The 23415-nt window shown below is 41.7% G+C and overlaps 1 pseudogene across 1 annotated transcript; it reads left to right on the top strand.

The window, feature by feature from the left end:
* The first annotated feature begins 20661 nt into the window (after positions 1–20661).
* On the top strand, positions 20662–21702 carry LOC103237956 (bis(5'-nucleosyl)-tetraphosphatase [asymmetrical] pseudogene; annotated as a pseudogene). Its single transcript, XR_012094093.1, has one exon. The product of XR_012094093.1 is annotated as a bis(5'-nucleosyl)-tetraphosphatase [asymmetrical] pseudogene (transcript).
* Positions 21703–23415: the final 1713 nt, after the last annotated feature.

Here is a 23415-nt window from a genome sequence, read left to right as displayed (position 1 = left end):
CAAGTTTCTTCAAAAGACATGATTTCATTCCTTTTAATGGCTGTGTAGTATTCATGGTGTATATTTACCACATTTTTAATCCAATATTTTCTATTTTTTTTTTCACATTACCACATGTGACAGTGTGGCCAGACTTTCACCACTAGGCAAAACGATTTTGCTTTCCTCCAGCTTCTAATGACATTTTCCTTGTTTGTCTGCAAGTCCCCACCACTAGCCTCCTCCAGCCTAAGATGATAACAGTCTCCTGAAAGCCTGTTCAGCTGCTGCTAGAAAGTGGTCTCAAAGCCAATGCCTCGCGCTTTTGGTTTTTTGGTATGGTAGCACTTTATTTCTAGGCACCAAATTTCTGTTCTAATTATTTTTGCTGCGTAACAAGTTATCCCCAAAGTTAGTAGCTTAAAGAAACTATTTTATTATGCTCTTGTAGGCTGCAGCTCAGGAATTTGGACAGAGCAAAACAGAAATGGCTCATCTCTGCTCCATGAAGGGTGGTCTTCAACTGGGAAGACTCAATGAACAAGCGGGAACTTGACAGTTGAGGGCTGGCATCACCTGGAGAGGTCTTCAGTCACATGCTTAGCAATGGATGCTGGCTGTTGGCTGGGACCTCAACTGAGGCTTCCTACCAGACATTTAGCCAAGGGCCTTTTTGTATGACCTAGGTTTCCTTAGAGCCTGGTGGCCTCAGAGTAATTGGACTTCTTAAATGCTAGTTTAAGCCTCCACAAGTAAATATCTCAGTGAACAGGGAAGAAGCTGCATATCTTCTTTTTTTACTTAGTCTTAGAAGTTACCTAGTTTCATTTCTCCCACATTTCGTTGTTTACAAACAAGTCACAAGTGTACCTAGTTTCAATAGGAGGGCACATAGGCTCTGCCTCTTCATGGGAGCGTTGTCAAATAATTTATGGACGTCTTTTAAAGTTTTGTGTATTATCATCTTATTTTGCAGGTGAAGTGAAGTAAGTGGGCTGAACCCAAGTTGAGTTAACTTTAAGGCCACACCTCTCAATTATTAAGGTCTATTGCTTCCAAATATGTTAGAGAATAAGCACGAGTCATAGAAGGGAGAACATACTGGGCTACAAGATATACTTCTTGAGGTGAGCTTGGGAAGAGGCGATGATAGAGAAAGTTTTCAATGTCAATACAAAAGAGAACACCAATTTGTTTTGTTGTTCTAAAATCATATGTTCATTAAGAGGATCATTAAAATGTTGACATTCTTAAAATTAACCCAGCCTGGGACGTATGTTAGGTCAGAAGGAAGGAAGGCAAGAGTTATTTTCTGTAGGCTTTGGAAAGAGGGGAGGAAGAAAAGTCTTAAAGATGGAGAAAAAAGGGCTGATCACGTCCAGAAACACGTAGTCCAAATTTTTTTGAGAGGAAGATACGTTAGATCTAGGTAGACAGCATAGTCTTGACAGGTAAGAGGATGGAATCTTTTTTTTTTTTTTTTTTTTTTTGAGCAGAGTTTCACTTTTTTTGCCCAGGTTGGAGTGCAGTGGCATGATCTTGGCTCACTGCAACCTTGGCCTCCTGGGTTCAAGCAATTCTCCTGCTTCAGCCTCCCAAGTAGCTGGGATTACAGGTGCCCACCATCACGTCTGGCTAATTTTTGGTATTTTTAGTAGAGATGGAGTTTCACCATGTTGGCCAGGCTCCTGATCTCAGGAGATCCACCCACCTCTGCCTCCCAAAGTGCTGAGATTACAGCTGTGAGCCACCACGCCAAACCAAGAGGGTGGTATCTTATAAGGATTTTGAATGCCATACCTAGGAACTCAGTTCTTATTCTGTAATCGTGTCATCTAAGGTTCCAGAGCAGGAAAGTGATATGATCAAATATTTGTTTCAGACAGATAATTATGTAAGTACTATGATTATGTAAATTATATAAGTAATGTGATTTAATCTGTGTTTAAGACAGATAATTAATTTCAAGACGATAGATGGATTAGAGTGTGGTAAGACTGCAGGAAAAGAACTAGAGGATAATTATTAGGCATGATGTTATTTTATTTCAGACGTATTTTCCTAAAGAGGCATTAATCTTTTGTCTTAGTTGTACCCTCCTAAAAATGCCTCTGATTTTCTGAACGGTATTCTATAACTGAAGGACTTATTTCTAAGTTTATACATATAATTTCTATGTATAAATAATATGCATTTATACGTATACATATGTGTATACTTTCATTTACTCTACACAAATTTTGATGAAGGTTTGAAAGCTATATATAACATGAGAGTAATTTAAAAAATCAAGGCCAGAGAAAAATCTACATTCATTAGCAAGATAAAACAAACTACAAAATATGATGGGCCTGGGTGTGGTGGCTCATGCCTGTTATCCCAGCACGGTGGGAGGCCGAGGCGGGTGGATCATGAGGTCAGGAGTTCAAGAGCAGCCTGACCAACATGGAGAAACCCCGTCTCTACTAAAAATACAAAAATTAGCCAGGCGTGGTGGTGCGTGCCTGTAATCCCAGCTACTCAGGAGGCTGAGGCAGAGAATTGCTTGAACCCAGGAGGCGGAGGTTGCAGTGAGCTGAGATTGCGCCACTGCACTCCAGCCTGGGCAACAAAGTGACACTCTGTCCCAAAAAGAAAAGAAAAAAGAGTATATTATGGAGCAATGCAAGGCATAAGGCCGTTGGAGTTTACTAAATTGGGTTACAAGTTTGATCCTGAGCATCCAGGAAGCCAAAGCAAAAAGGAAAACACAAACTTCTACAAAATGTATATCAGCCATGAGACAAAAATTTCCTAAGGAGAAGCAGAGTGAATGATGGTCATGAATTTGAAAGCAGTTATCACATATAGTCAAATAAAATTAGTCATTTGATTCTGGTTTTAGTAATAGAAGGAGCACATTTGTGTAGATTTTTCTTTTTTTCTTTTTTCTTTTCTTTTTTTTTTTTTTTGAGACACAGTCTCACTCTGTTGCCCAGGGTGGAGTGCAATGGTGCAGTCTTGGCTCACTGTAACCCCTGCTTCCCAGGTTCAAGCGATTCTCGTGCCTCAGCCTCCTGAGTAACTGGAATTACAGGCGCATGCCACCACACTTGGCTAATTTTTGTATTTTTAGTACAGATGGGGTTTTGCCATGTTAGCCAGGCTTGCCTTGAACTCCTGACCTCAAGTGATCCACCCACCTCAGCCTCCCAAAGTGCCGGGATTACAAATGTGAGCCAGCGTGCCTGGCCAGAATTTTCTTTTTTTCTTCAGAGACAGGTTCTCACTCTGTCACCCAGGGTGGAGTGCAATGGTGCAATCATAGCTCACTGCAGCCCTGATCTCCTGGTCTCAAGCAATTCTCCCCACTCAGCCTCCTCCCAGGTAGTTGGGACTACAGGTGCATGCCACCATGCCTGGCTCATTTAAAATTTTTTTTTTTTTTGAGACAGGGTCTCACTGTGTTGCCCAGGCTGGTCTCGATCTCCTGGCCTCCAGTGATCCTCCTGCCTTGGCCTCCCAAAATGCCGGGATTATAGATGTGAGCCACCATGCCCAATAGATTTTGATAAACTGAGAAAAGTGGAGTCAGTGCTGTGCCCTCAAGCATCATGTGGAGAAAGAGGGGAATGAGATACAAAGAAAGAGAAGAAATTTGTTACAGCAGGTCCTGGTCAGGGTACAGTGGGAGGTCAAATAGGCAAAGAGGAGTCTTACTCACATTCTGTAGCTGACAGAAAGACTATAGATACACACACACACACACACACACTTTAAACATGTATGACCAGTTTTTGTGTTTTTCAGAGGTACAGGTGCAGGCTTCTTACACAGGTGTTGTGTCATGGGGGTTTGTTGTACAGATTATTTCATCACCCAGGTGTTAAGCCTAGTACCGTCAGTTGTTCTTCTTGATCCTCTCCCTCCTCCCACCTGCCACCCTCTGAAAGGCCCCCAGTGTGTGTCATTCCCCTCTAGGTGTGCGTGTGTTCTCATCATTTAGCTCCTACTTGTGAGAACATGCAGTATTTGGTTTTCTGTTCCTGCGTTAGTTTGCTGAGGATAATGGCCTCCAGCTCCATCCATGTCCTTGCAAAGGACATGATCTCATCCTTTTTTATGGCTGCATAGTATTCCATGGTTTCACCAGTTTCTAAACTTTTTTTTCTTTTTTTTTTTTTTTTGAGATGGAGTTTCACTCTTGTTGCCCAGGCTGGAGTGCAATGGTGCGATCTCAGCTCATTGCAACCTCCGCCTCCTGAGTTCAAGCGATTCTCCTGCCTCAACCTCCTGAGTAGCTGGGATTACAGACTTGTGCCACCATGCCCAGCTAATTTTGTATTTTTAGTAGAGATGGGGTTTCTCCATGTTGGTCAGGCTCGTCTCAAACTTCCAACCTCAGGTGATCCACCTGCCTCGGCCCCAAAAAGTGCTGGGATTAGACATGAGCCACCACGCCCAGCCAATTTTTAAACATTTTAGTAGGCATTTCATAGGAATATACAGGCCTTTTATTATGTGCATATTTAATTGATAGTGTCTAAGATATTAAAGAACCCACCAATTTAATTAATTGACTTGTAGTAAAGAACCCTATTGATGATGGCACCCTAAATGTGAAATTTGACTGTAGGGTAAAAACCATTCCAAGGACCATGAAAAGAGTCAGGAAACCTACAAAGCCAACGGTTGTGCTACTCTGTCTATTCTATGAGTTTTACCAGTGTGATATCTGGCATTCGTATTCAGTCCCTCTCACTTTTATCTTTGCTTTTTTCAATAAAGATCTTATTTTTGAAATATAATTGTTCAAGGCAAATGGCCAGGGATAATTTTCAGGGAAACAGACTTAAAACAAGACCTTTGACAACCCTGTACTCTGTGGTAGTGACTAGACAGCGGGCAGCACTGTGTCTCTTGATAGATTTCTCCCATCATGAAAACAACCCAGATGAGAACAGTGACTCATGTCTGTAATCCCAGCACTTTGGGAGGCCGAGGCAGGTGATCATTTGAGGTCAGGAGTTCAAGACCAGCCTGGCCAACACAGTTAAACCCCATCTCCACCAAAAACACAAAATTAGCCGGGCATGGTGGCATGCACCTGTAATCCCAGCTACTTGGGAGGCTGAAGCAGAAGAAGAATCACTTGAACCTGGGAGGCGGAGCTTGCAGTGAGCCAAGATTGCACTACTGCACTCCAGCCTGGGCGACAGACCGAGACTCTGTCTCAAAAAAAAAAAAAAAAAAAAAAAATTTAAGAGACACTTACCACACTCAAAATGGATATCTAATATTTAGAAAACATCTTTAGCTATACTATACTACAGATTTAACACCCAGCCAAATCGGAGGTGAATAGCAGAAGAAATATTTCCTTAAGAGAGTTATGGAAACCAATAAACCATATGTCGCCTTCAGTTCAAGTTGCTGTCAGAAAATGTCTCGTTCCTGTTCCTGGATGAAATAAAGACTCTGCCTGGAAAAGAACTAAGCTGCGATACACACACACTCAACTGCACAGCTGCTGAAGAGGAAACTTCTGTTTAATCCGTTTTAAATCAGAGAGAGGTCAGCTCTAAAGTGTTTAAATGTTGGCAGACAATACGTTCTTTCAGGTCTATCTTCCTCTTTTCCTCCACTTCCAAACGTTGGAATGGCTTTTAGGTTTTTCGTATCTGTAATTCAAGGAAAAACAAAGCTAGGAATGAGTGTACTTCTCCTAAATTTTCAAGGGAAGATGAGCTCATGCTCCCAAATGGTGTGACTTTTTATTTGCGGTGTGTCATCCAACTGAGGCAATTTCTAGTGGAAGCTTTACTGATTTCCTGAGAAAGAGCTTGCAAAGAAAGCTTTAGCTCACAGATCTAAAGTAATGGAAGAATGACAGAGCAGAGACTATGGTGCTCATAAAAATGATTAGAAACACTTACTGGCTTCCTTCTAACAGGTCGTTGAGTGACAGGACATTCAGAATCTTAACACTCCAGAAAGAAGGCTTAGCATGAGAGGAACTGTTTTTGTATAAGATCGATCTGTTAGAATAACAGAAAAACAACCCAAAGGAAAACCTGAAATCTTCAGCCATAAGATAAACAAATCTGTACAAGCCCCCAGTCTGTGTTAATATTTCTTACTTGTTCAAAGAGAAGCTAAAATAGAAAAATAATGTGTGATGGGGGGAAGAAAAGAGTTGAACAGGAAACCAAGAGACCAATTTCCACCATTCAATTCCTAAAGCTCTGTGAGCTCAAGTTTTCTCTTTTGTAAAACAAGAGTAATAAAGACTCTCGTGAATCTCTCCTAGGATTTTTTTTTTTTTTTGGAATGAAGTAGGTAGTAGATGCAGAAGCTTCTTTGAGTAACGTAAAATATAAGCTAACGATGATTATTACCATTTATACACATTTCTACCATTTATACATTTCTATTACCACTTATACACAGAATGATTAGGGTACACCAGACACAGACTTTAAATATATTATCTTAAGCACCACAACAACCTTAAGGTAAGTATACTCACCATTCTATAGAGAAGACTGAGATTTAAAGAGGCGAAGAATTTGCAAATGGTCTTGGTGGTAATAAAGGATAAAGCTACAATTCTCTGATTCAACAACTGCTGTACAGTTATGTAAGCATTTGGTTTATTTCATTTTATTTTTGAGATAGGTTCTCACTGTCACCCAGACTGGAGTGCAATGGCCTAATCATGGCTCACTGGAACCTTGACCTACCAAGGCTCAGGCGATCCTCCTGTCTCAGCCCCCTGAGTAGCTGGCACTACAGGGACATGCCACCATGCCTGGCTAATTCTTGTATTTTTAGTAGAGACTGGGTTCCTCCAGTTTGCTCAGACTGGTCTAGAGCTTCTCGGCTTAAATGATCCAGACCCCCTCAGCCTCCCAAAGTGCTGGGACTGCAGGAGTGAACCGTCATGCCCGGCCAGTTATGTAAACATTTAGAACTGGAAGGACCTAATGGGTTATTTAGTTTAATCCTATCATTCAGCAAGTATGCCTGTTTTCTTATCTTCCTCTTTCATTCTGTTTTTTATTTTGAGAGGGAGTCTTGCTCTGTGGCCCAGGCTGAAGTACAGTGGCATGACCTCAGATCACTGCAACCTCTGCCTCCCAGGTTTCTGCGATTCCCCTGCCTCGGCCTCCCGAGTAGCTGGGATTACAGGCGTGCCGCCACACCCAGCTAATTTTTGTATTTTTAGTAGAGATGGGGATTCCCCATGTTGACCAGGCAGGTCTCAAACTCCTCACCTCAGGTGATCCGCCAGCCTCAGCCTCCCAAAGTCCTCCTTCATTCTAAATCCTACATCCTCATTGTATACACATCCTTTTCCTAAGCGCCATTGAATTGCTCCTTGCTCAAAACACTCCTATCCTTGACTCGTCATTCTTCTCTTTTTTTTTTTTTTTTTTTTTTTGAGACGGAGTCTCGCTCTGTCGCCCAGGCTGGAGTGCAGTGGCTGGATCTCGGCTCACTGCAAGCTCCGCCTCCCGGGTTCACGCCATTCTCCTGCCTCAGCCTCCCGAGTAGCTGGGACTACAGGCGCCCGCCGCCACGCCCGGCTAATTTTTTGTATTTTTTAGTAGAGACGGGGTTTCACCGTGTTAGCCAGGATGGTCTCGATCTCCTGACCTCGTGATCCGCCCATCTCGGCCTCCCAAAGTGCTGTCTTCTAACTCTTAACCATCTTTCTGGTGTCAACTCCACCACCACTGTAAGGAGGTGATATCACACTTACCCCTGTATTGCTAACTTCAGCACAAATCTGGGCACTTAGAAGGTATATAAGGCCGGGTGCAGTGGCTCACACTTGTAATCCCAGCACTTTGGGAGGCCGAGAGGGGCGGATCACAAGGTCACGGGATCGAGACCATCCTGGCTAACACAGTGAAACCCTGTCTCTACTAAAAATACAAAAGAATTAGGAGGGCGTGGTGGCGGCGCCTGTAGTCCCAGCTACTCAGGAGGCTGAGGCCGGAGAATGCCGTGAACCCGGGAGGCGGAGCTTGCAGTGAGCTGAGATCCGGCCACTACACTCCAGCCTGGGCAACAGAGCCAGACTCCATCTCAAAAAAAAAAAAAAAGAAAGAAAGTAAATAAATATTTATTCAATGAAAGATTGAAGGAGGAAAACTGAGATCTAGAGAAATGAGAAACTGAAACCTAGAGAAACTGAAACCTAGAGAAAATGCCTTGTGGCAGTGAACCTCCGGATGTCCAGATGCACGGTTCTACTATATTACTGACCGTAAAAATAATGGGTTTTGAAGCTGAACACTTTGATCATATTCCATTAATTAAAACTGCAGTGATTGCCTAAATTAGTCATGTACTGTAAAAATAGAATGATGTATTATTTTGGTTAAGAAAAAAATCAGCTGAGAGGAACACTGAGATAGCTAAAACAAGATTTGCGACCAATTAATAACAAGAGAATGAAAAGCTAGAAGCAACATGCGGCTATAAGGAAGAAAAGCCCAGGGCTACGTCTTATTAATTTTTGCATCATTTGGAATACTTTGTGTCAATCCAGTTTGAAGAATACAACATTCTTCCTCCTACTTAGCTATGCAAAGTTCAATTTCAGCTTTTTCCTGCTAGGGCACAGCCTTGTTAAAATAAACTAAAAGATGAAAAACATGCAGGAATAAAAATTATTACATAAGTAGAGGTTTTAATAAATTATGTTTAGGTGAACGTGTAATGCCAAGGCAGGATAATAATTTTAAATGACAAAAGATATTTTCATCTATGAAGAAATGGGATAATTTCAAAAGTGATGTCACCATGTCACACAGCATTGATAGATGGTGTTATTCATGCCAGTGGTGTAATCCATTTTCTCTGTTGCCTATTTAGTATAAAGCAATCAGTATGTCACTGAGTGTTTATTAAAATTCATTGACAAATGATATAAACCAGCATCAAGGAAAATATGTCACACTTATAGTATGATTTATTCTTTTAACTTAGGGTCCATTTTCAAATGGCTGGGTAACCTGAAAAGTTAATCTAGCATACTCATAGTAGATGGACTGACTGGTTGAGATAAATTTGGAGTAGAAAAAAACAACAAAAAAAGTAGAACCATGTGTGTTTTTAAAATTCCCCCTGAGGGGAAATTTTAAGGATATGCAAAAGTGTAGACAATAGTACAACAAACCCCAAGTCTCATCACTCAGTCTTAACAATTATCAACTCATGGTCAATTTTGGTCCATGTACACTTTCTTCTGTTTTTTGTTTTTTTTTTTTTCCGAGACGGAGTCTCGCTCTGTCGCCCAGGCTGGAGTGCAGTGGCCGGATCTCAGCTCACTGCAAGCTCCGCCTCCCGGGTTCACGCCATTCTCCTGCCTCAGCCTCCCGAGTAGCTGGGACTACAGGCGCCGCCACCACGCCCGGCTAATTTTTTGTATTTTTAGTAAAGACGGGGTTTCACCGTGTTAGCCAGGATGGTCTTGATCTCCTGACCTCGTGATCCACCCGTCTTGGCCTCCCAAAGTGCTGGGATTACAGGCTTGCGCCACGGAGCCCGGCCCCATTTATACTTTCTTGCCTCACCAGATTATTTTGAGGCAAGCTCATTTTAAAAATCTGAAACAGTCTTATGATAATCTTTGCTCCAAAAATATGTTTGTATGAACCCGTAAAGCATAAGAACTCTTTTAAAATATAACCAGAACATCAATATTAAACTTTAAAACGTTAATAATTTGTTAATATTTTAAGCTATTCAACTAGTGTTCACATTTGATTATCTCATAATTGTTTTACAGTTGACTTAAGATACAAATAAGGTTCATACACTGCAATTTGTTAATATGTCTCTTACATTTATTTTCATCTATAGATTTCTCATCTTTCCCCTTCTTTTTATTCATTATAACTCATTTCTTTTTTTAAAAATTATTTATTTATTTATTTATTTATTTATTTATTTTTGAGTCAGAGTCTTGCTCTGTCGCCCAGGCTGGAGTGCAGTGGCGCGATCTCGGCTCACTGCAAGCTCTGCCTCCCAGGTTCACGCCATTCTCCTCCCTCACCCTCCCAAGTAGCTGGGACTGCAGGCGCCCGCCACCACACCAGGCTAATTTTTTTGCATTTTTAGTAGAGATGGCGTTTCACTATGTTAGCCAGGATGGTCTCAATTTCCCGACTCTGTGATCCACCCACCTTGTTGGGATTACAGGCGTGAACCACTGCACCTGTCCTGTAACTTATTTCTTAAGGAAGGCAGAACACTTCTCTGTGAAGCCTCCCATATTCTAAAACTATCTGATTGCATCCCTGTATATATGGTTTAACATGTTTCTTTTTCTTGCATTTCCTGTAAATTGGGTAGGTTCCCAGCACCTATATGTTAATATAGAAATAATAATCGATTTTTATTATTTTCCTTCCATTCCATTTTCCACTTTTCTCTTATGATGTTTATTTCTCCTTGCTAGAAGCTCGAGCGGTCCGATTTAATTTTTTGATGGTAGTATTTCCTAAGTGGGGTTGTATATTTCTATCAGGAGGCATATATGTCTGGTTGACTCTCTGTGATATCAATGGCCATTAATGATTCACTATTTCATTAAGGTTTGCAAATAGAGTGATATTTTAATTCTGTCACATTTCTTCACTAGCTAGAATACTTCCAAATTTTTCCCTCATCAGTTACTGTCCCAGGTACAGTTCAAACACATAAGGCAAGGTAACAACTTGATTTCATTTTATCTGCATCAGTTTCCAAAATAACGAGTTGATTCCTAGTATTTTCCATATGTGACCAACTAAGTCTTTTAGTATCATTACTGACTAAAGGATTGAGACATATCTGGTGTATTTCAATTAAGGGTGGTTAATATTCCTTCAAAATTCCAATGGTCCCATATTTGGCTAGTTGAAGATTCTTCAATTTGACTCCTTAAGGCATTTTGACATGATGATTTAGGCTTGTTTTGGCACAAAATATTTCCGGTTTACAAATTTTTGGCATTTGTAGTGCCAAATAGTTTGACGTTACAAAATATTTGTGTATTTCTTGCCCTAGACCTGCAATTAGCCATTTAACCAAGAAGCTCTGGTTTCTTTTAGTGCAAAATATTGCTTATATTCCACAATGTAGACACCAGGGGTACTCACCACTATTTGGCTTATTATTATTAAGTTCTTTTTTTTTTTTCTTTAGACAGTCTTACTCTATAATCCAGGCTGGAGTGCAATGGTGTGATCTCGGCTCCCTGCAACCTCTGCCTCCCAGGTTCAAGCGATTCTCCTGCCTCAGCCTCCCGAGTAGCTGGTATTACAGGTGTGTGCCACCACAACCAGCTAATTTTTGTATTTTTAGTAGAGGTGGGGTTTCACTATGTTGGCCAGGCTGGTCTCGAACTCCTGACATCAGATGATCCGCCCACCTCAGCCTCCTAAAGTACTGGGATTACAGGTGTGAGCCACCACGCTTGGCCTAGTAAGTACTTTTAAAGAGCAGAACTGACATCTATATGTGTGTATATATTTTAAAATTACATTATTAGTTCATATTTACATTTCCAATTGAAATTTTAGGATTATAACGTTTTAATGTATTTCTTTGATTCTATCCTTTTTTTTCTCATTCCAAAAATCCTGGTTCCTAATAGCATGCACATAATTATTTACTTGATTTCTCTTATATAGTATGTAACAGCTTGGCCAGGCATAATGGCTCGTTCCTGTAATCACAGCACTTTAGGAGGCCAAGGCAGGAGGATCACTTGAGCCCAGGAATTCGAGACCAGACTGGGCAACATAGCAAGACCCCATTTCTATTTTAACAAAGTAATGGTTTCAGAATAGCAATGCCAATAGTATTAGTAGAAATCTGAATGCTAGAAAAAAAACAGTTTAAGACTTTCTGCTTGCTTGATTTTATGGTACATATCACTAGGGATATATCCTCAGATTACTGTATTTTAAAGTTACTTAAAATACTTCCTCTGTCTGTGCTTATGCCACCAACTCGTGGAACAGTTAGGTTTATTCATTTCATTTTGCCTTGCTTTATAAAGATTGCTTTTTAAAACAATTGTGTTATAATTGTTTATAGTAGTATCGTATCATATAACAACCACATTCTATAGGGTCATCCTTGTATCCATCATGTATTGATTGTTATACATGTAAATATATATATTCAACGCCCACCTGATCCTTAAGCCAATTCCTCTTCAGTCATTTGTTTGTCTTTTTCTAGTAGGTTCCTTAGGAAGGGCACAGAGAACAGTACTCCATGAGTTCTTGCTGATTCATAACAGTTTGTGCATGACTTTAAACTTGACTGGATGTAAAATTCTTGCCTATATATATTTTTTTTTTTTGAAATGGAGCTTTGCTCTTGTCACCCTGGCTGGAGTGCAGTGGCGTGATCTCAGCTCTCTGCAACTTCTGCCTCCTGGGTTCAAGCGATTCTCCTGCCTCGGTCTTCCAAGTAGCTGGGGTTACAGGTGCGTGCCACCGTGCCTGGCTAATTTTTTGTATTTTTAGTAGAGACCAGGTTTCACCATGTTGGCCAGGCTGGTCTCAAACTCCTGACCTCAGGTGATCTGCCCGCCGTGGCCTCCCAAAGTGCTGGGATTACAGGTGTGAGCCACCGCGCCCGGCCTCAACTACATTTTCTTACTGTTTGTAATATACTTTATTCCACTGCCCTACGGTATAAAATGTTGCTATTGAGAAATCTGTCAGTCTTAGTTTCTTTCCCTAATGAGTGGCTTGGTTGTTTTACTTTGATGTCTAAAGATTTCGTTTGGTTTTTTTCCTTTTCTTTCAGTTCAATACATTTACTTACAAAGAAAGTCTCGTTTTGGCCATTATCAATGGATTTTCCGAGGTACCTCGTGTGCCCGTTAAGGATGTGGATTCAGACCTACTTGATATCAGGAACATTTTTCTGAATTATAGTTCCAGTTGTATTCACTCCCCTTGCTTTGGCTTTCTTCTTTTGAGACTCTTATTACATGTATGCTAATATATAAGTAATAATCTATTACTCCCTCTCCAAACCATTTTCAAAATTTTTTAAAAATATGTTTTTTATTTTTATAGAGACAGAATCTTGCTATGTTGCCCAGGCTGGTGTTGAACTGCTGGCCTCAACCAATCCTCCTGCCTTGGCCTCCCAAAGTGCTGGGATTACAGGTGTGAGGCACCACACCTAGCTTCTCCAACCCTTATCTTTTTTTAAAATTTTGTTTTAATTTCTTATTTTCCTCTCATTCTGTTTTCTCTTTTTTTCTTATGATGTTTATTTGTCCTTAAGCTCATCCTACTTTGGTCTTCATTTCTGAAATTATTTTTTTTCTTTTACTCCTAGTTCTTTTTAAAATTCTCTTAGCTCACATTTCAAACTTTTCTTTTGGCCAATCATCTCGTTTTCTTTCTTTTTTTTTTTTTTTCCTCTTTTTACATTTTTTTAGAGACAGGGTCTCACTCTGTCACTCAGTCTGGAGTGCAGAGGTGAAATCATAGCTCATTACAGCCTTGAGCTCCTGGACTCCAGCGATGCTCCCACTTCAGCCTCCTAAATAGCCAGGACTACAGTAGCACACCATCATGCCTGGGTCATTTTACTTTTTATTTTTTGTAGAGACGGGGTCTTGCTGTGTTACCCAGGCTGGTTTTGTACTTTTAGTCTCAAGCAATCCTCCTGCCTCAGCCTCCCTAAATGCTAAGATTACAGGCTCATTTTCTAATTCTGATTTATGGCATTCTTCCACAGCTACAACCATTTTCTGAAATTCTCTAAGCTCATTTGGAAATATTAGGCTAATATTTTTATTATTGTAAGACATGGATTCATTATCTACAGAAATAATATTTTCTGTCCACTTAATTTTTTTAAAAAATTACATCATTTGGGATATTCAAGCACAATTCCGCTTTAACTCAAGGCTCTCCTATCCTCTTAGAGAGGAGGATGCCTGGAAGATCTTCCCTAGGGCCAGTGTTCGAGGGCTTCATTTTCTGTTGTGACTGTGCTGCGTTGAGATCTATGAACTTAGATCCAAACACGGACTTAGATCTGAACACACCACATTCTGAGATGTGTTCCCTTTCCAGCTCGGTGTGACTCTCCTCTTTCCTAAGTTTTGGTGTCCCGGTTCTGTTCTGTTTCCATTTAACGCCTGGCAGTCTCTCCTCAGTATGGGGATTTGTCCTACTTTATGAAAGTAGGGTTGAGCATTTCGGTGCATAAATATTAACCATTTTCTCTTCCTTGTGAAGTTTAACCTCTAGAATTACAAAGACTTTTCTTTTTCTTTCTTTTTTTTTTTTGAGATAGAGTCTCACTCTATCGCCGAGGCTGGAGTACAGTGGTGTGATCTTAACTCACTGCAAACTCTGCCTCCTGGGTTCAAGCAATTCTTCTGCCTCAGCCTCCCGAGTAGCTGTGATTACAGGTGCGTGCCACCATGCCTGGCTAATTTTTGTACTTTTAGTAGAGGCGGGGTTTCACCATGTTGGTCAGGCTGGTCTCAAACTCCCGACCTCGTGATCCGCCCGCCTCGGCCTCCCAAAGTGCTGGGATTACAGGCGTGAGCCACCGAGCCCGGCCAAGACTTCTCTCTTTTTAAACACATTTTGATCTGAGCAATCACGGAGTTTGCAGATCTGGAGCCTGCAAAGGCACCCCCGTCCCCACCAACAGTTTTGGCTGCTTTTGTCAGAATGACCTGACGGACTGAGAGTGGATTCATCCCCTGGGGAATGGGTGGCTTCCATGCTGACAGTGGACTCTTCTCTTTGGAAATGGGTACTCTCCATGCCGAGAGTGGAGTTTTCCTTTTGGGAACGGGTACCTTCCATGCTGAGAGTTTCCTCTTCCCATGCTGAGAGTTTACTCTTCCCTTTGGAAATGGTATTTTCCATGCCGAGAGTGACTCTTCCCTTTGGGAATGGGATAGCTTCCATAGACTTTCCCTTCTGGGAGCGGGTGCCTGTTGCTAATTTGCCTTCTAGGCTGTTTTTTGGAAGTCATCTTTCTTTCTTCTGTGTCTTCCTACAGCCGTTACCATACATATGTTACTGCCGTTAGTGGTTTGACCCCTCCTCCTCATGGGAATATCTTACCACTTTTGTTGTAGATGTCCACAAGATTTTGCTTTGCTGTATCAGTGGTTCTGTCTATTTTTGTAAGGGGATTGGGGGAGATTAAAACTTTTTAGCTGCTGCTGCTATTTATTTGCCTACGGGTCATTTTGGAGCAAATGTGGCGCTGTGGACATTCTGAAGCATGTTGAACCCAAGGTGATGTTTTATATGTTTTCTTTCTAATAATATTATCCTTTCCCTCTCCTGAAACCTTTCAGATAATAAACACAATACTGATGGAAAACAGAATCAAAATCATTGCACAGGACCTGTAAAATCTCAAAGATCCCCGGAGAGAATGCTGTTTTGTCTATGTTTGTAACATTATGGAATAAATCATTCCAATCCCCTTCAAAATAAATACTGAGAATTATGAGCCGTTTTTTCCCTATGATAAGCCTCTTAGAAAGTCAAGCTTAAAGAATGTATGAATAATAAACCAAGAAACACAAACTGGATGAATGAAAATGAAATCAATTTCTAGACTTTCAAGACCTGCCTATTATTAGTCTGTTGCTATATAATATGCAGCTGCCAACATCTTACATCACTTATTTTCTATTCAAAATTATTAATAACAACCCGTAATTTCTTATCACATGGTATGACGATCAACTTATATAATTGTTTCTGTGCTGTTGTTGTTTTTGTCTGAAAAGGATTTGATTCTTTCCATGGAGTAACTAAGTACAGTATGTAACATACAAAATCATTTCAGGGCCAGGCGCGGTGGCTCACACCTGTAATCCTGGAACTTTGGGAAGCTGAGGCAGGCAGATTGCCTGAGCTCAGGAGTTCTAGACCAGCCTGGGCAACATGGTTAAACCCCGTCTCTACTAAAATCCAAAAAATTAGCTGGGTGTGGCGATGTGCACCTGTAGTCCCAGCTACTCGGGAGGCTGAGGCAGGAGAATTGCTTGAACCTGGGAGGCGGAGGTTGCAGTGAACCAAGATCGCAGCACTGCACTCCAGCCTGGGTGACAGAGCAAGACTCTGTCTCTTAAAAAAAAAAAAAAAAAAATCATTTCAGTTAGCAACTTCTATTGTGTATACAGCTACTACCTTAATTAATATGCCCAATCTCTGGGAAATGACTCTGCCAACCACTCAGTTGCCCAAGCTGGAAGCTCAGGTATCACATTTGACTCCTTCTTCCACCTCACCCTTCCTTTAAATGAGCTATCACATCCTGATTACTTCATCTACAGCTGTCTCTACTTTTCTCTTCTCCCTGCTACCACTTAGCGCCTGGCCAGTCTCTCTTGCCTGGGTCACTGTAATATGCACTTTCTCTCTCCTCCTGTACCATCTCCAAATTTTGATTTTCTATTTATTTATTTATTTACTTTTGGGACAGGTTTTTGCTCTGTCACTCAGGCTCGAATGCAGGCATGATCACGGCTCACTGTAGCTTTGACCTCTTGGGCTCAAGTGATTCTCTCCTCTCAGCCTCCTGAGTAGCTGAGACTACAGGCATGCACCACCATTCCCAGTTAATTTTTATTAGGAGGAGGTTTAGGAGGAGGATTAGGTTAGGAGTTCGAGATGAGCCTGGTCAACATGATGAAACCCTGTCTCTACTAAAAATACAAAATAATTAACTGGGTGTGGTGGCATGCGCCTATAGTTCCAGCTCCTCGGGAGGCTCAGACAGGAGAATCTCTTGAACCCAGGAGGCGGAGGTTGCAGTGAACCAAGATCACGCCATAGCACTTCAGCCTGGGCCACAGAGCAAGACTCCATCTCAAAAACAAAACAAAATAAAACAAAATAAAAGCCCTCTTGCTGTAGGTTCTCCATGTTCTTTGTATTTTCTCCATAACACTTATCATCTTGAGTATTTCATGTACATTTCTCTCACTCGACAGTGAGCTTCATGAGGGCAGGGACTGACTGTCTTGCTTACTACTCACTCCCTAAAACTGAACTCCATGCCTGATACTCGGTAGGTATTCAACCAATATTTCTTAAAGTGCTTGGACTGCCAAGAAATTCACATACATAACACAATACCCATGGCCCAGAGCTGGAATTTGGCTGGTCCAGGGCCTCACTCACTTCTGGTGTAAGATTTCAGAGGGAACAAAAATAAACCACTCAGTAATTAGGATAAATAATATTTACAATGGTTAATGTTCTGTGTTGACCTGACTGGACCACAGGATGCCCAGATACCTGATTAAACACTATTTTGTGTCTGTGAAGGTGTTGAATATATTTTTGGAACAGCCGTCTCACTCTGTTGCCCAGGCTGGAGTGCAGTATCATGAACACAACTCACTGCAGCCTCAAACTCCTGGGCTCAGGCGATCCTCCTGCCTCAGACTCCAAATCTCTTAAATACTAAGAGATTAGTCTTTAAATGGAGGGACTGAGTAAAGCAGATGGTCCTACCCAGTGAGGGTGGGCACTACCCAATGTGTTGAGGGCCTGAATACAACAGACAGGCAGAGGAAGAGAAATTCCCCCTTTTTCTGTCTGACCACCGAGTTGGGACATCGATATTCTTCTCTCCTTGGTGCTCCTGGTTCTCAGGCCTTCAGACTCAGATTGGAATCTACACCATTAGCCCTCTGGCTCTTAGGCCTTCCAAGTACATGACTGGCTTTCCTGGGTCTCCAGCTTGCAGAAGGGAGGAATTTTTTACCTCTATAATCACATAAGACAGTATCTTATAATAAATCTAAAGAAAAGATTTAGATTGATTCTCCTATCTAAATTGGTTCTGTTTCTCTGGAGAACCCTGACTAATGCAATATTTTAAGATATCAAAATTAATGCAGAAATATCCATGATGAACAAAATATCAAAATTTTAGATAAGGCAGGCATGGTGGCATGTGCTTATATTCCCAGCTCTGCAGGAGGCTGAGCTCAGCAGGAGCATCCCTTGAGCTCAGGAGGTCGAGACTGCAGTGAGCTATGATCATGTCACTGCACTCCAGCCTGGGGACAGAGCGAGACACTGCCTTAAAAAAAAAAAAAAAAAATCAGATAAAGTCAGAATCAGTCACAGTGCTGTATTGAGCCAGATTTGCAGCCTGAGGCCAAAGGAAAAAAAATCAGTCATAATGATCCTGTCATTATGTCAATTTTATTTAAAAATTTGATATTTGTCTATTGTGGGTCTTTTTGCATTAATTTTGATTTATTAAAATATTGTATGAAGGCCAGGCACCGTGGCTCACGCCTGTAATCCCAGCACTTTCAGAGGCCAATGCAGAGGATTACTTGAGCCCAGGAGTTCGGGACAAGCCTGGCCAATATAATAAGACCCTTATTTCTACAAAAAATTTTAAAAATTATCCAGTCATGATGGTGCGCACCTATAGTCCCAGTTACTTGGGAGGCTGAGGCAGGAAGATTGCTTTAGCTCAGGAGGACGAGGCTGCAGTGAGCCATGTTCATGCCACTCAACTCCAGCCTGAGGAATGGAGTGAGACTGTTTCAAAAACATATAAATTATGTGTGAAAATATCATTTGTCTGAATCACCAAGTGTTCTGGAACACCCTTAACTTTTTGTTTTTTTAATTTTAATTTTAATTTTAAGTTCAGTTAGTTTCCTCCGTGCATTCACCTTCTTATAGTCTGTTATTCCTAAAAGCCTAAAGTCCCTTTCCTTTGTCTTGTCATTTCTCTGCAAAATGATTGCTTTTTTATTATGATGCTATATAAGCCCAGGTTCTAATCGCCCCTTTGAGTCCCTCATCACTAACTTCTCCTGTGTGTATGCAGGATGCACATGTTAATAAACTTTTTGTTGTTGTTGTTTTGAGACAGTGTCTCGCTCTGTTGCCCAGGCTGGAGTGTAGTGTTGTGATCTCGGCTCACTGCAACTTTTGCCTCCTGCATTCAAGCAATTCTCGTGCCTCAGCCTCCTGAGTAACTGGAATTTCAGGCATGCACCACCATCCCCGGCTACTTTTTGCATTTTTAGTAGAGACAGGGTTTCACCATGTTGGCCAGGCTGGTCTTGCACTGCTGACTTGATCAACCCCGCCTCAGCCTCCCATGGTGTTGGGATTACAGGCATAAGCCACTGCACCCGGCCTTTCTCTTGCTTATCTGCCTTTTAGCAGTCTAATGTGCAGGGATCCAGCTAATGAACCAAAGGTGAGTAGAGGAAAATGGAATTCTCCATCACTCTGTCCACATTGTACTATCTCCTGAGTTTCCAACAGAAAACACAAAGTTTTCATACCTATCATTTAATTATACAAAACAAGCAAGCACCTTTGCCTAAATTCTTCTGTGACTTGCCCAATGACCACTATTTTCTAAACCAAAAAAGTTCACCTAGGTGTTTTTCCAATGAATACCCCATTTTCTACAAAAATATGTAAGTAGATGCCTCCACTCTCTTAGAATGCAAAGCTTAGCTATCGTTCTGTCCTAAATAACTATGAATTTTCTATTTTTACATCTGGATCTTATATTTATTAACAGTTTACTGCTTGCAAGGAACTATGCTAGATACTTTTCAGATATTTTTATACATATTCTGTTCTTGCAACTATGCAAGAGAGAAGATATTTTTGCCTCCATTTTATAGATGAGAAAATTGGGGCTTAAAGTATTTTGGAGGTGGGGGGATCTGGCAGTGGCACTTGTCACCCCATTGATCGCCAGGGTTGATTTGGACCCCATTGATCGCCAGGGTTGATTTGGACCCCATTGATCGCCAGGGTTGATTTGGACCCCATTGATCGCCAGGGTTGATTTGGCTGACCTGGCTGGCTAGGTGGGTGTCCTCTTCCTCACTCACTGCCCCACGTGCATCCCTCTTGAAGCTGCCTGCTAGGTTGAAGAGGACAACCATCCCGAATAGAGGAGGACAGGTCTTTGGTTAAGGGTATATGAGTAGCTGCATTCCCCTGCTAGAACCTGCAAACAGGCTCTCAAGAATTGTAGTATTTTGCTTGAAGTCATATAGCTAGTAAGTTGGTGAATGAATTTGAATGAGATCTAATTCCCAAGGCAAGGTATTTGTCATGAAACTGTGTCATCTCCCGTAATTTAGCTTCCCCCTTCCCTCCCTTCTGCCTTCCCTTCCTCTCTTCCTCTCCCCTCTGCTCCCACTTTGCTTCCTTTCTTCCTTCTTTAAACAAATATTGACTGTAAATGTGGCAGTGTTCTAGGTGCTAAGGATACAGCAGGGAACAAATCAAGGCACTGCCCTCGTGAAGTTTATATCTGAGTTAGTGAAACCAACTTTGCAAAGATTATGATGGTGAGAGGAATCTAGCGTGGCTGACTCCTTCTTGCTTTTAGCCTCACAGGCCAGCTGTCCCCACTCATTTCTGGGCAGAGGCCAAACTAACCATGGGAGGCATTTAGTTTATAGCTTAACCTGGAAGGAAGGATGATAACAGACCTTCCCTAAAACTGATCCCCTTGTTGTTCAGGGACTGAAACTGCCTTTGTAAGGCTAATAAAAGGCCACAAGATTGGGATTACGAGAGAGGCCTGAAATCTGCTAGAACACGGGTGTAGTTTCTATGATCCTTTACTGCTCAGGAGTCATGTGGCCAGAGGTCACAAGATTCCTGACTGGTCCAAGATCCGCCTCCTGCTGCCCTCTGCTTCTGGATAAGACCATGGCCCTGAGAGCATGTGGCTTGATCATCTTCCAAAGATGCCTCATTCCCAAAGTGGACAACAATACAATTGAGTTTTTACTGCTGCAGGCATCAGATGGCATTCATCACTGGACTCCTCCCAAAGGCCATGTGGAACCAGGAGAGGATGACTTGGAAACAGCCCTGAGGGAGACTCGAGAGGAAGCAGGCATAGAAGCAGGCCAGCTGACCATCATTGAGGGGTTCAAAAGAGAACTCAATTATGTGGCCAGGAACAAGCCTAAAACAGTCATTTACTGGCTGGCAGAGGTGAAGGACTATGATGTGGAGATCCGCCTCTCCCATGAGCACCAAGCCTACTGCTGGCTGGGGTTGGAGGAGGCCTGCCAGTTGGCTCAGTTCAAGGAGATGAAGGCAGCACTCCAAGAAGGACACCAGTTTTTTTGCTCCACAGGGGCCTGAGCTGACTGGAGCAGAGTCATTTGCTTCAGTAGGATTCTTGTGGGCCTTCTAAGATGAAGCCACCCTCAGGTCCAGGGAAGGTTGTGCTAGTATTTGGCTCATCACAGCCAAGAGCAGATAGATTTGTGAAATCGGCTCAACTCCCAGATGAGAGCACGCAAAAATCTTGGCTGGGTGGAAAGGAAGGCAAAGAGTAAAAATAAAAAAGGCCAGGCCCAGTAAGTGTACCTTGTACTTTATAAATAAACTGTAAGCAGCTCAAAAAAAAAAAAAAAAAAAAAAATGAGTCCTGACTTCCCCAGGTGCTCCCATAGATAACATCACTATTGTAGAACCTAACATTTGTCTTTTGAGATGTTTTTCAGACTTTTGCATTCTGGCAACTGACTGACCCCACCTGGATTTGTGATTCATGACTCAGCTGGTCCTGTGCCCCTCACTCAGAGATGGACTTAGTGCAGGAGGACCGTTTTCCACACTCCTATAGTTTCACCCACAATAGGTCAGCAGTACCCATTCCCTGTCCCCCTATCCACCAAATTACCCCTAAAATCCCTAGCCCCTGAGTTCTCAGGGAGACTGATTTGAGTAATAACTCCAGTCCTTCCACCTGGGGCCTTGGGTTAATTAAACTCTTTCTCCACTGCAATACCACAGTTTAAACAAAGTGGTTTTTCCTGTACATCAGTCAGGAAGAACCCACTGGGTAATTACATTAGGACTGAGTGTAGAGACACACAAGAAACAAATAAGCAAATTTGTATGTTTGTGTGTCACATGGTGGTAAGTGTTGAAGCTCCCGCCATCATTCCTCCACCACCCCCCAAAAAGGGCATCAAAATATGAGGAATAGGGGGTGCTGGGCAGGAGGTTTGCTGTTTTATACAGGGCATGCATAGACATACGTAGCACAGGACCCACACATTTACTATTTATTACAATTGAAAAATCTCTCCGTCAGCCTCTTTCGCACATAAATCTTTACTAAACTGAAAAATAATTTGTCCCTTATGTCATTCTTTTTTCTGTAAGCTCTAAATGTTTTTAATGTATATATCGCAACATAGCATGCTCTTCTGTGGAATGTTTCTCAGCTCTCATCAACACAGCTTGTTGGTAAGACAAAGCTGAGGTTACTGCTTCCCATGCTCTGGAAGAACGCTGCCTTGGCGGAGTTTCCACAGGGTTTCAGGGAGAAAGGAAAGGTCAGATTTTGTTGGGAACTGGAAGTTTGGTTTAAGGTGGGGCCTTCAAAGCAAGTGTTTGACTAGGATTGGGGTCGGGATCATGTTTACCAGTTTAGGGTTAGTGGAAACAGCATGGTGAAGAATTTGAGGCAAGGGGTTCAAGAGTCCGACAGAATTGTAAACCAGCATTTGATGCTTCCCAGTGAAGAGTTGACAGATCTTTTGGGAACTTCCAGTAATGAGCAATCAAGTCATTTGCCAGGGCAAGACTACCCTGGAAGAGTCAAGTTATGCCAATAAAGTTATACGAATAAGGCTATAAAGACAACATAGTAAAGTCATGTTAATGTAAACACTTTGAATATATAAATAGATGGCATGCATAGTAAAACCGGAATAAAAAAAAAAAAACTTCATGCAATTCCTATAAACCATAACATAGACACATTTTTAAATTTGAAAAGTTGGTTTTGGGAACTGTATGAAGTGTCATGATCAGAGATGATTGTCAGTGCCAAATTTGTTTTCTCTATTTTCTGTTCTGAAACTTCCGAGGTGTTTTGACATCCATTCTTTTTGTCATCTGGATCCACAGTCTAAAATACGACAAAATTTGTGTTTCTGACCCATTTTAAATCTTTACAGACAGATTATATGAACACATATTATTCTATTTGCTTAAATTGGCTGTGATTCAAATAGGGGTGATTCTAGGCCAAAATATTTGTTCTTTGCAATTTGGCGTTTGATCACGAGGTCTTCACCCCACCTTTTTCACTTTTCACACCCGGGCCCCAATTTTCCACACTGCTTCATATAGATGTGCTTCTTTTATGATGGTGGCAGTGGTTAGAAAGAGGTGAGGAGGTGGAATGGAAAAGTCTTAGCTGGCAAGTTCCCGAAAATACTTTTTCAAACTCTCTGGCCAATTTGGAGAAGTGATCATCATTCCTGGGTGGCAGAGGGGGCCATTCATCCTCTTTGATGCATTTCAGTTTCAGCACAGCTGTCAGGCCAAGGAAGTTATAAATCTTCCTACATGTTAACATTCACATTTAATTAATACTGATAGGCAAAAGTGTCCC

Source organism: Chlorocebus sabaeus, chromosome 9 (assembly GCF_047675955.1).
Source record: "Chlorocebus sabaeus isolate Y175 chromosome 9, mChlSab1.0.hap1, whole genome shotgun sequence".
NCBI lineage: Eukaryota > Metazoa > Chordata > Mammalia > Primates > Cercopithecidae > Chlorocebus > Chlorocebus sabaeus.
The sequence above is the reverse complement of the archived record's forward strand: the minus strand, read 5'-3'. Positions and strand labels throughout refer to the sequence as shown.